This window comes from Ptychodera flava, chromosome 2 (genome assembly GCF_041260155.1).
Source record: "Ptychodera flava strain L36383 chromosome 2, AS_Pfla_20210202, whole genome shotgun sequence".
Classification (NCBI taxonomy): Eukaryota; Metazoa; Hemichordata; class Enteropneusta; family Ptychoderidae; genus Ptychodera; species Ptychodera flava.
In genome coordinates this window covers 7666734-7680512 of record NC_091929.1, presented here as the reverse complement: position 1 = coordinate 7680512, position 13779 = coordinate 7666734, and the positions used below count along the sequence as shown (strand labels likewise).

At 34.7% G+C, this 13779-nt stretch overlaps 1 long non-coding RNA gene across 1 annotated transcript in view; it reads right to left on the bottom strand.

The window, feature by feature from the left end:
* The window catches only part of LOC139152680 (uncharacterized), a 115943-nt gene that overhangs the window by 9147 nt on the left and 93017 nt on the right, over positions 1 to 13779 (bottom strand). The window lies entirely within an intron of this gene.

Genomic DNA, 13779 nt, shown 5'->3' with positions numbered 1-13779 from the left:
GTGTGTGTGTGTGTGTGTGTGCGTGTGTGTATGTGAGTGTAGTCCATTACCGTTCTGTTTACATGATGAAAGAGGTCATAAACTGGCACCCTGTGTTCTGACAATTAGTGTTCTGTCTCTGCTAAGATCATGTAACCCCTGGTATGTTTTCCTTGCAAATTAGAGATTATTCTTTTGAAAGACCCAGAGACTTACATGTTTTTGTATTCAGTGATTAAACGAGTCGGCAACTTTAATGTCTGGCTTATCAACACATTCTGTGTGTACAGGATGCGCTTACTTATTTCGAAACACCTCACATCACTTCTTGCTCTTTTGGCCAGAGGTCCATATATCTTTCTTTCATGAATATGACTTTGTTTGTGTACCGTCTGTTTACTGTCTGTTCTGTGCTGTTTTGTGTCTATGTTTACAACTATTGTCTTACGAATTCTGACCTAATGTCATTGGGTTATGGATTGGTATGATTGCGATTATTTTAGAAGAAAACATGTGTGATGAACATGCACGTGTAAACGGTCAAACTAAAAGACATGTACAGTATGCCTGAGTTTGTGATTGAGCTCTTATCTAATGTCTTTAATGTGTTCGAGTTGTCAACACATTTTGTCTGGATTATGCCTTGCACATGTGTGTCAACACATTGTCTGTGTTGTTTGTTGTTTCAAAACTTTATTGATCGAGATTAAATATGTTCATATTGTTGTTATATTTTAATTCCTATTAAACATTGCGTTATTTGTACCTAGAACTAAAAATCCTATTTGGATGATTGTTGAAAGTTTACTCCTAGAAACAATGGTGTTATTAACGACCCCTTCTACGTCCGCAGACATTAATAGCGCCTAGTTCATTACTTTAGTGGCTATTTAATTCAGTATTTATGTTATCGTGATGAAATGGACGCCAAACGACGTTGTTCCTATCTTCTCAAAATGTTATACTCAATAGAAATCTGTAGTATGTACTTAGTTCGAAACCACTTTTAGTGTTTTTTGAAGTCGCGCCGTATTGTTTTTACAATGTTTTCGGTTTGGTTGTAAACATTTAACTTCTTTCCAACTAGACTTGTGTGTAGCGTAAACTGCATTCTGTTAATAACTTCCTCCTGCCGATGAACTTAGCAGCTGATTTCTATCTTCCTCCTTTAGTGAGAACTGCAATTGGATGACGTCATCCGCCATGATTGACTAAGGGGGAACGAAATGAAACATAATATCAAATCACGCATTTTATATTTCGCAGTAATGCTGAAAGTTAATAATCGCATAGCAAGTCATTGTATTTCACAGAAATAGACCTATTGTGGAAGAATTTATTGTCGTAGTGATAAAACATAATACACTATTTCGGATGAAATAAATAATTAAATGATAACTAGATCAAGATCACAATTTGTTGCATGCCGAAGGAATGTTGCTCTTGGCGGTTATATTGATGATCGTGAACACAAAACCGAAAAGCACGAAAATATAAGCCAGTGCGTGTAATAGCCGTGGCTTACTTTACATGGGGCCTTAGTTAGTGACCACTAAGCTTACCTATCTGACTTACAGATTGATATATGGCGGGTGCCACATGTGGGGCAGGATGCGCTTACTATTTTCGAAACACCTGACATCACTTCTTGGTCTTTTGGCCAGAGGTCCATATATCTTTCTTTCATGAATTTGACTTTGTTTGTGTACCGTCTATTAGCTGTTTGTTCTGTGCTGTTTTGTGTCTATGTTTACAACTGTTGTCTTACGGGTTCTGACCTAGTGTTATTGGATTACGGATTGGTATGATTGCGATTATTTAAACAACGAAAAACAAGGATTATAGATTCAGTTGATTTTCCCTGTCGGATTCGTTGAACTTACAACGTACGGCACCCAGTAAAAAGCAAAGGCATCACGGTCAAAAGCGCTCGGACAAAGTGCATTTCTGCCTATACTGGCTATTGTAAGCCCATTTTGGGTGATATATGCAATACAATACTATACTGTTGATGGAAATTTACGTAAAGAAATTAAGGTTCCAAGACAAGAAATTTACCTTATTAAGCTAATGATTCTATAGCGGTTAATAAGCTGAGACCCCCAGCAAATTATACATTTTCGGAAAGCCTAGATATATTGTAGCATTTTGTTACCATAATGTCACCATTGTTTTCATAACTATCACGTGACAGGCAATTTTCATAAGCTTTCAAAAATCTGTTTTTCCCATGTTTTGTTTCAATGTTTTGAGATATGTGGCTGAAATTTGTGTGAGTGCAAGCTGTCCTAAGGATCTTTTAAAATATGTCTCAGAAATTTATTTAAATCTTCTTACACAATTTTTATGCCAGAAAAACTTTCAGAGCGGTGAATTTTACCCCAGTTAATTTCTTTAAAATTGTGCTAAAAACTAAACACGGTAAAAAAAAATATGAAACACGCTTTTAAAGAGCATCATGACAGCTTGCATTCCAGCAAGTTTAAGTAAGATATCTTGAAGTATTAAGACAAAACACACAGGAAAATCGATTTTTGAAAGGTTATGCAAATTGCCTGTCACGTGATAGTTAAGTAAACAATGGTGACACTGTGGTTACTAAAATGTTTCCCTGTATCTTGGTTTTCAGAAAATATAATTTACGGGCTCTGAGCTTATTAACCACTAAAGAATGGTTAGATTCAAAAGGTCAATTTCTTGTCTTGGAACCTTAATTTCATTGAAATGACTGTCTTTTTGCCTTAGAGTAAAATTGAACAAATTATATAGCTGGCAGGCGCATTCAATTAAAGTGCTCTCTTTGTCTCTACTGAATTTCAGATCTTCTCTGGCAGACTCATTTTATGTAAGTATTTGATTACTTAATTCTTCCAGTCATTTGATTTTGTCAAGAGTTACGTGAAAGAAAACTAATAAAAGGTGAACTCAGCAATTTGCTTATAAAAAGAAATTTATTACAAAATATAAAACTAATCGCTAAGTCAAGGGATCAAATTCAATCTATAAAAGTTTACGGGCTACTTATCTCAGCTGGGACGGAAAAGCTCCAGTCTCAGAGTTGTGCCAGTCAATCGGATGAATGAACAGTCCTGTGACTTGCAGGCTCGAAGGTTGCACCAGTATCAAAATACATTTAATGAAAAATAGATATTTCTACATGATTACACTCTAGCAAGGCAAATATACGAAGCGTTCCTCAGAAATATTATTGATGCTAATTCACTTCATTGTCTTTCTTTTTCTGGACCATTTCTCATGCCCAAGTTCGAAGACCTAATAAGGAAGGAATATCCGTAACTTACTTATATATATATATATATATATATATATATATATATATATATATATATATATATATATATATATATATATATATATATATATATATATATATATATATATATATAAACTATACTATGAGATGTACATATATATAATATATATATATATATATATATATATATATATATATATATATATATATATATATATATATATATATATATATATATATATATATATATATATATATATATATATATATATATATATATATATATATAAAAACGTAATACTTGAGATGTACAGATACCTCCCGGTGTTGTTCATTGCATGGTTTGGTAATAGTGGATGAATAAAATTGCACACGTCTACTGATCTTCTTGTATATTTTCTGTTTATTCTGTTGGTAATTTTGATACAACGTTTCGTCCTAAAAGTAGGACTTCATCAGGTTTAAGATGTCTACAAAGGGAGAATACAGACAAATACAGAACAACGTAAGGCTAGTGTTGATCCTAATGGAATGCTGAACGGACTTTATAGGCTGAGTAAATTAGAAAGTTACAAAAGATATAGAGTATGACAATTCTTATCGTTTATGTGTGGCGCAGATGGAAAGTGGCAATTCAAAATTGACGGTAATGGTTATTCATAGTGCCTGTCCAAGGCGCTGTGAGCAATTGTTATTTAAATTACTTTAAAGTTACAAGTATCTGTAGATGTAGATGTACATAATTTCACAGCGCCCTCGGACAGGCGCTATAAAAAACCATTACTGCCAATTTTGAATAGCCACTCACATAAACGGTAAGAATTGTCATACTCTATATCTTTTGTAACTTTCTAATTTACTCAGCCTATAAAGTCCGTTAAGCATTGAATAGAATCAACACAAGCCTTTACATTGTTCTGTATTTGTCTGTATTCTCCCTTTGTAGACATATTCAACCTGATGAAGTCCTACTTTTAGGACGAAACGTTGTATCAAAATTTTCAACAAATAAACAGAAAATATACAAGCAGATCAGTAGACGTGTGCAATTTTATTCATCCGCTATATATATATATATATATATATATATATATATATATATATATATATATATATATATATATATATATATATATATATATATATATATATATATAATATGTGTATATATATTATATAATATGTTTGTATATTATATATGTTATATATGTATATATAAGAAGTTCTATATATAATATTATATAATATGTGTATATATTATATATGTTATATATGTATATATAAGAAGTTCTATATATAATATTATATAATATGAGTATATATTATATATGTAATATATGTATATATAAGACGTTATATAATATATATATATATATATATATATATATATATATATATATATATATATATATATATATATATATATATATATATATATATATATATATATATATATATATATATATATATATATATATATATATATAAATAATATAATATACATACAAGCATCAGACGACCACTCAGGCACCAAGCTCTTCATTTATAAAATTAATTACACCGACGTTTCGTGGGAGTAATCCCACTTTATCAAGGTTAAAACAATAAAAAAGCCGAGCAGAAAACTGCTCCGCTTTCCTTCAAACCCAGGAGTCGAATGGTCAAAGTGTGGGTATGTATATATATATATATATATATATATATATATATATATATATATATATATATATATATATATATATATATATATATATATATATATATATATATATATATATATATATATATATATATATATATATATATATATATATATATATATATATATATATACAAGAAATTATAGGAATTCAGGTGATCACCAGTGTAGCGTGGAGTGGGGTGAAGATAGAAGAACCTTGCGTTGACACACACTGCCACGACTTGTTGTTAGGTTCCAAACGTATTCATTATATCTCAAACACAACATTTTGCTCTAAACTTAGAGTTTCTTCAGGTGCTTCTACAATGAAAAGTACGAACATAAAAATTACAATAGTTGAATTGTATAGGAAAACGAGCAATGTGGAGTTACAAGTATCTAAAAATCTGTAAATGTACATAAATGACAGGAATTAGACTAACCTCGAGGCTGTGGATACGGTCAATACTGTCTGGACCGACGCCGAGAGCTGGAAACTGGCGCACTGAAGTCTAGGGGGAATCCCTTTGAATACTCAAAAGCCGATATGTGGGGGCGTAAATGAAGGCTACGTAAATTTTGGGCAAATATTTAGGCCAGCTGGGGACAGTGTGTCAAGTTTATTATACATTGTGATTCTAATAATGTTTGCTTAGTTTGTCCTCTTGTTTATTGACTTGTATGATGCCAATTACTGAAATATCACTGATACTGTGTTGATCAGAATTAAAATGTATAGCAACCTGTGTATATTTTTTGTGGCGCACTGAGGAGAGGTGGTTATTGAAACCATAGAGAAAGATAGATAGAGTCGCAATGGATATTGTTTAAGGCGTGAAGCGGTTACGTAACCCATCCATGTTCGCCTCGCCTCAGGTTGCTCTCGCCTCTCTTTTCCGAAGAGTGCCGACCATGAATCCTTCGGTAATTTTCGGATTTTCGCCAATTGTTAAGCGAAAGTATGTTCGGCAAAGTTTGTGTTGTTGTTTTCGTGTGGTGGCGAGCAGAATTGACCTGCTGGCGAAAACGGGAGTGTTTTGAGCTTCAGGAAAGTGAGTTTTACCGTTTTAAAATTCCTCTCATATTTTTATGAATATATAATGAGTGTGTTTGAACCAAATTTGAAAGTCTTTTATCGATACTGTCTGGTTTTACTCAATGGTTTACGGTCAGTCATACCGTCTTTCACACGTGCGTCAAGGAAGGACATGTTTATGAAAACTGCTGGCGTGTTATGTTTTTGATTGGCGTGAAGCAGTGTTTCCGGCCTGAGAGCTCACAAAGTAACTATGGTTGCTACGCGACTGGCAGTACGATGCCATCTCGTCGTATATTTCGCATAATCTCGTGTAATTATCAACCACAAACAAAGCCTCAAAAAAGTTTAACACCTTTGAAGCTCATTTTAATATGAAAAGCCAATAGTCTACCGAGACGACCATGGAACAAAAGGCATGCAGGCGTTACCACTCTGTCTATGTTACTCTGTGTTGAAACGAAGTCGGAGAGATGTTTTTATTTCCCCTACATATTGTTTATGGCAGCGTTGGCATGTAAGGAGGTATACGACGTTTTTGCTGTTGCAGATGATGGCATTTCTGATTGCGTATGTTTTGTTGTTGAAGGTATTTTGGGACTGTCACAGTGATGTATTGAATGTATATTTGCAAATGTTGCAACCCCTCGCACACTGACATTTAATGAAACCGCGGCTTTGTTTACCCGCGTTGTCAATATTCGAACGGACTAGGAGGTCTTTGAGGTTGATATTGCGTTGATATGATATGATATAATTGGCATATTAGCGATGGCTTCTTTACATCTTGATGACTTATGGAATGTTGGGAGGTTCGAGGACATGAAGAATTTCAAGTTAAGATGACAGGGATTATATGTCGTGACTAGTGGGATGAGACAGTCTGCCTGTTTGTTTTCGTACTGGAGAAGAGCCGGTCGGGGGATTGATTTTGCTCTATTTATTTGTTCTTTGACGAAGTTGTGAGGGTAATCCCGTTCAATCAGCGATTGTTGTAGTACGTTAAGGCGTGTATCCTGTGTATCACGCCATTCTGGCTCCGAAAAATGCGACAAATGCATTTTACCGAACCGTACGGGACACCAGTTTCATATGTCTGGGTGTGATGACTGAAAATGTAAATATTGATGGGTATCAGTTGGTTTTTCGTACAAGTCTGTCATGATTTTGCAATTCTCATCGGCGTGGACTTTAGATAATTGTAACTCCACATTGCTCGTTTTCCTATACAATTCAACCATTGTAAATTTTATGTTCGTACTTTTTATTGTAGAAAACACCTGAAGAAGCTCAAAGTTTAGAGCGAAACGTTGCGTTTGAGGTATAATAAATACGTTTGGAACCTAACAACCAGGTGTGGTAGCGTGTGTCAACCTAAGTTTCTTCTATATATCCAGACCGTTTATAAAAAGATGAGCTTTTCTGTTTTCTCTGCACCCAACTTTTAGCATGCGGAACTATCCGATATGGTTTCGGTTTACCTGGCAATCCAATGTTCGATGGGAAAGGCAATGATAGCCTTAACATAGAGGATTGTTGTCAGATGTGCAAGGATACGCCAGGATGCAAAGGTTGGGCGTCGAGAAATGACGGTACACGATGCTTTTTGAAAAGGGAGGAGGGCGAATTCGTAGCCAACGAAATTTCTACAAGTGGACTGATAAGAGGTAGGAGTTCAAACAGAAAAGCTTACAACGACGTATAATGTAGTTAGCGCCTCAAAAGTAAAAACGGTATACTTTGCTCAATTTTGCTCGGTCAAATTATGAAACACACTTATCTCTTTCAAAATCAAGGATAAAAATCGGTGTGGGGGAAATAGTTTAATTTTTGTACTACATAGCATTCAGCATTTCCCGACACTTGTAATTCAAAATATCTGCTATTTCTGTATTAACTGTATGTTAGAAATGAAATTATCAATTTTGAAAAAAAACAAGCCTGGAAAATGTTCATCCTCTCCATGATCTTCAAAATAGCCCAATAACTGCTAGATCAAATGGCACTTTCACAGTTTAAGTCAAAATATCCTTCCCAGATGTGCATTCTACCTGTCTTTAATATAAAGGAAAGCTTGCATGAAGAAGATGACATATTTTTTCCAACTCTCTTAATAGTGACCAAATATGATTTCCCCCAACGACCTCATGAGAATAGACAATATTTATTTAAATATACGATATATTTTCCGTACTATAAGTTTGTTCATTCCAGTATTTGGTCGCCAGCGTCTAATAATGAATATCACGTGATAGTAGAATGCCCCCCTTTTCTGACAAAATGCCTGACATCGCTTCCTAACCGTGCATCCCAAAGACTCACCAATTTTGTTCACATGTGACACTTGTATCTTTTAACATTTATTAATTCGGAGGGAAACAATACACTGCTGAGTTTAGACATTCACTATTACTACTTTATTCACTATAGATATAACAGAAATATGAAATCAGTGTGAAACAGCATAATTGCAGAAATTATGGTAATACAGGTGACAAAATCATCAAGTGTATCTAACCCCCGGTTTGTTGAAGGTTACAGAAATACCTGAAAGTTAGTCAATCTATTTACCATGTGACAAGCAAATGTACCAATTGTGTTGTTTTGTATGCATTTTTCAACAGACATTGATAAGCCCTACATTAATTGTACGGCAGACATTTGGACTGCCGCATTTATTGACAACCCGACAGTTTCAGTGACATGGACACTTCCTAATGCCACTGATAATTCTGGATCTGTGCAAGTCCAAGGAAGTCATGATCCTGGAAGCGATTTCTTCATCGGGAATACCGTCGTAATTTATGAAGCGACAGACCCTTCAGGCAATATGGCCGTGTGTTCATTCACAGTGGTAGTTCAAGGTAAATCAGACTGTATCTTTTTGAGCCAGTTTACTTGTCTCCTTAATATGCAAAAATTGGAAACTTTGAGAATCGGACACAAATCCATGCTTATTTGAAGGTCTAAAATTTAAAGTACCTTTTATTGAAATGCCGCTTAGATTTTTCAGCAATGTTTTTTTGTGTGTGGGTTTCAATGTAGTACACGTATTTCGATTAAATTTCGAATAAAACTATGCCATGTTGCTTTTCTTTTTGCGTTGTTACTTCCGAGACTATGTTGATTATAAAAGACACAACCGCGGGAGGAAGTAGGAAGTTATCACGCAATGTCTTTTGATTTTGATTTTTGGAACAATAAAATACTTATGAAATCTAAGATGTATTGGTTTTAACTGGCATCAGTGACGTGTAATTGTCAGCATCGAGATTAAGTAAAAAATTGTAGGGTATTAGCATAATTGTAAACTTTTCTTATCTATGCTAAAACCCAGCAAATTAATACATGTGATATGTAAGTCATGAACTCTAAAACTTATGATTCCAATTCTTTTTTCTCACACTTCCAAACAAAGCAAAGATCCCAGCAATGTTCAACGCTTCAGATGGGGCTGAATTGAGCCTCTCAGCAAGTGAGGTAAGAATTGAAGAGGGTTTTACAATGTTTAAGATAGAACGTGCCTCGGGGAGCGATAGTCGGACTCTCAAACTTTTTCAATTCCTTGTTGATCTACTACTTGTGGGGATTCATTGAAAAGCCCTCGATGTAAGAAAACTTTTCACCGTCTTATAAATAGTTTTTCGAAATTCGAAAATTTCATTTTTCAACACAGGGTTAACACAGGAATGGTTACCATTTTGAATTTCAAATATCAGTAAATCTTGAACAATTTGTAACTCTGATACCAAAAAGTTGCACAATGGCCCTAATTTTTATTCTTGATTTTGAAAGAGAATGGTTGAAATATTTCCTGATAAAAATTTGAGCAAAAGTTTATGTCTACCACTTTCGAGGAGAATACTTCCTTAAGTTATATTCACAAAATTCCGACATCCGTTTAAAGGCGATAACGAAGGATTCATAGCTCGCGTTGGTTGCTATCGCTGGCAACGTTGCAAACGCGCACTTTTGCACGTGCGAAATTTTACCTTTCCGTTTTTGAAAATGCCCAAAATTTTTTAACTCTCTCGATTCTAAACCAATTCAGCTGATTTTTGGTAGGATTATTGAGGCCATAGACGAGAATAGAGGTAAGCATGCGTTTTTCAAAATTCTTGGTCGTTTATGAGATATCGCCGTAAATTTCACAATATAGCACAGTAGATATTTTCCCGTTCAAAAACCGTTTGTACTTGAACAGATTACCTAATCCATGCTGGGGGCTATGAACAGGTATCTGATGTGTTACATTGTGAAATTTACGAAAATTTGGTGCAGATTTGTAGGAGCTGAAACGTTTTAAAATAGATCTGTTAAAATTTGTATATTTGTGACGTCACTGACCAATCGCGCGTCGGGCCTACGTATAGTATGGTTCCGAATATCTTTATTATGCAAAAAAACATGAAAACTTTGCATTTTGATTGGTTTTGGAAATTACCCTGAGCAACCGTTGCTTAGCAATTTGAATCCTTCGGTATCGCCCTAAGTACTCAATAAAGTATTTGACGTTTTCTTCCTTACTTCAGCATTTTAAGCACTTGTATGTTTATGTTATTGGTTAATTCTTCGTTAATGGGATACTCTTTTACACAGTATGATAGGTGATGAGCTAATTGGGAAATTTGGGTAAAACAGGAATACGTCTGGAAAAACGGTTCATGTCCCTTCTCAATTAAGTGACATACCGGAGGGATAAAACCATTGACTTTTTAACGTTCACTCCAACAGGTCATCGAAATTTTCAGCAAAGTGTCGAATGCCATTTCTGGTCTTAACAAGGCAAATGTATCTCAAAACGAAAGTCAATCAATCGCCACAGGTAAGCAAAATCGTGCACCAGAAGTGGAAGGATGTTTCTCACAGGTCCATTCGTGGTGTATTAGAAGATTTATACTGTCTATGATCTCATAACATTGAAAGTTCACAATGTTCTCTGATGCGTCCAGTTTGTTAACAAGATAAACAAGAATCTGAGAACCAATTAAGTCATTCAAATTATTATAATAAAGGTCCGTTTTATATATTGATGGTATTTCTGCGGACATAAGACACTTCAAGGAATTACGGAATAGTTTTAAATGTCTACATTACTTTAAAATTATGTCCATGTAATGTGTTTTCAATAGATATGGTTAATGCATGAAATATGTTTTCTGATGGGCAACAGTTCTATACCACAAGACCCATATGGCAGGACGGCTAGAGTAGACTTATCGGTGAAAACACACCCTATGTTTCAGTCTCTAGCCTATCCCTCGCTCCCCACATAGAAAGAACTCGATATTCTGACAAGATTGATCATTTTACATCTGTATGTTTTTACGGTAGGTTTTAATTTGTAGACAGAAGACGCTAAACTTTATTAGCCATTTTTACGAAGTTCTCGAACTGAGACATTCGATTTGTTGTAACGTTGTGCGTTGCCATGCTTACAGAAGTGGTACATGTAATGGACATGGCTATTCGAGCGTTTTGGTCTTCGTTCGCGATGACTGGCGCCACCACCGATGAGAAAAATCAGGTGACAGAGCAAATGCTGGAAACTGAAGACGACATTGGAAAATTTGTTCTTCACAAGACACAGCCTGGCAGCGGTCCTGTGATATTTGATGCACCATTACTTCGAATGAACTTAGAAAGTGACTTAGCTGGCAGTCTTTCAAATACTTCCGTAACAATGGGAGATGGGAATGGCTTCATCCTACCAGCAGCAGACGGATTTTTCTCCGACGTGACAATGCTAGAAGGACCATTGTATAGAATTGTGAGTATAGTCTTTCGGGTCATAGAAGGGTATTAAAACGGGGAAATTATTTTTGTAGTCAAAGAAAGTAAAACGTTTATTTATTTTCAGTTAAAGTCACCATCGTGAATATCAGTGTTGAAGTTTTGACTTTATTTCCATCCTTTGTAAATGCCATGCTTCCATAAGTAGATTCTTGTTAAGAAATGTCATGATTTTCTTTCACATGTTCATTGTAATCTGAGAATATGAACAACTATAAAACTTCGTAGATGAAATAACTCTTCTTTTCCTTGACCAATTCTGCTAACATAAGCTCCCTCTGGTGGCCTGTAGGCTTGTTTTTCTTTAATGCAAGCTGATGACTTCAAAACTCGGCGCGTTCGTTGATCGAGTAACTCTCAGTAGAAAAACATCCATGGAGTTCTACAATGAGAAAATTGTGCTTGGCCGTTTAGTTTATTACTAAAGGCGCCACCTTCTTGAAGATACCGTCAACATATTTACTGCACAAAAACTGTAACATATCTCTTTACTGTACTGTACAGGTGAAACGTTTCAAAAGACGGTCACTGCCAAGAGACAATGCTGCAAACGCTGCTCCAATGAATGACATTCTCTCATTGACGTTTACAGACACAGGAGGCAATGAAGTAGAAGGTAATATTTACGTATACATGCAAATTATTTGAGATATTTATCAAAAGTTTTTATCATGAAAGATAAATATGATGTTAGGCATTATATATTTATAAGCTTTTTCGTATCTTAAGAACGATAGAGTACTGAAGTATTAAAAAAAATAAAAGTTTGCTAAATAGCAATATTGCATGGTCTGCAAGAACGGTGTAATCGTGTAATTAATGAATGGAGAAAATGTCAAGCAGCCAAAATGTGTCGTTGACACTATACAATATAATTGAATGTGTATCAAGTTAACCATGTTCACAGAAAACTTAAAAAATGCATGTTTAATATTTCTAGTCACCTACCGCAGCTACTTTCATAATAATGTTATATAACAAAATTCATTTTGTAATTGAATCTTTGATTCTTGGAAAATTGATTTTCAAATTCATTTTAGAATATTATGATAGATACGGAGATGTTTCTCAAATGAAAAGTGGAAACATTCCTAGCTTTAACTCATGGCAGATTTTTGATGGCTTGCCAAATTTCTCGACTAGATTAGCATGATTATAGAACACGCTTACTCATTTAATATTACCCCTACTGCTATTTTCATTTTGTATTGTGGTCCTCAGACCAGATAAAAACAATTTGCATTTGACAATGCTGATTATTTGACACGTTGGGGTGTCTTATTTATAGCTAAGAGATACTTGATTTCTTGATATGATGTCTATGTTTTCGTAGCCTGTCGAGTGTTATCACAAAACTATTCTTTACTACAACATTGCTACCCAGAAAACTTCAGTCAAGTTGACAATATCCAACTTTCATTGGATCAACATGACTGCTTAAGTAGCTGACAAGTAATACGCGTGATGTTAAGAGAATCATTCATTTCTGATAGTGTGTAAATAAAACTTCTCATTTATTGGTGATACCACGATGCCTAGAGGCTCGTGCTATATGTCGCATATTGTACCCAAAGATCGTGCAGACTAGTCTGCAATGGTAGTTTTTATTAATGATTCAACCAATTTGAACTCATTTATGATCTGGAGTCCCAGCCAGCGTTTTCAAGGGTGTGTGTTCAAGATAGGTGGTGTATTTCTATCTAGGTCGATTAGAGAAAAAAGATCATTTATTATCTCTCCGGTGAATTATGTTGAAATGAAAAAAGAGCCACAGTACATCTTAGAGTTAACATAGTAACTTTTCCTCCACCTGTATGTGAGTGACATTTACCTGATTCAATCAGAGGACATCTCATAATTATAGTAACATGAAATAAGCTACAAAATGCAAATGTTTCTAGCTGTGTCATTCGTATGAGAGTCATGATAACGTAAAACATGAATTTCGACTGTAAAATGTTGCATTTGTAGCCTGCATGACTCTACAATTGTAAATATCTCTCTTTAATCAACGTC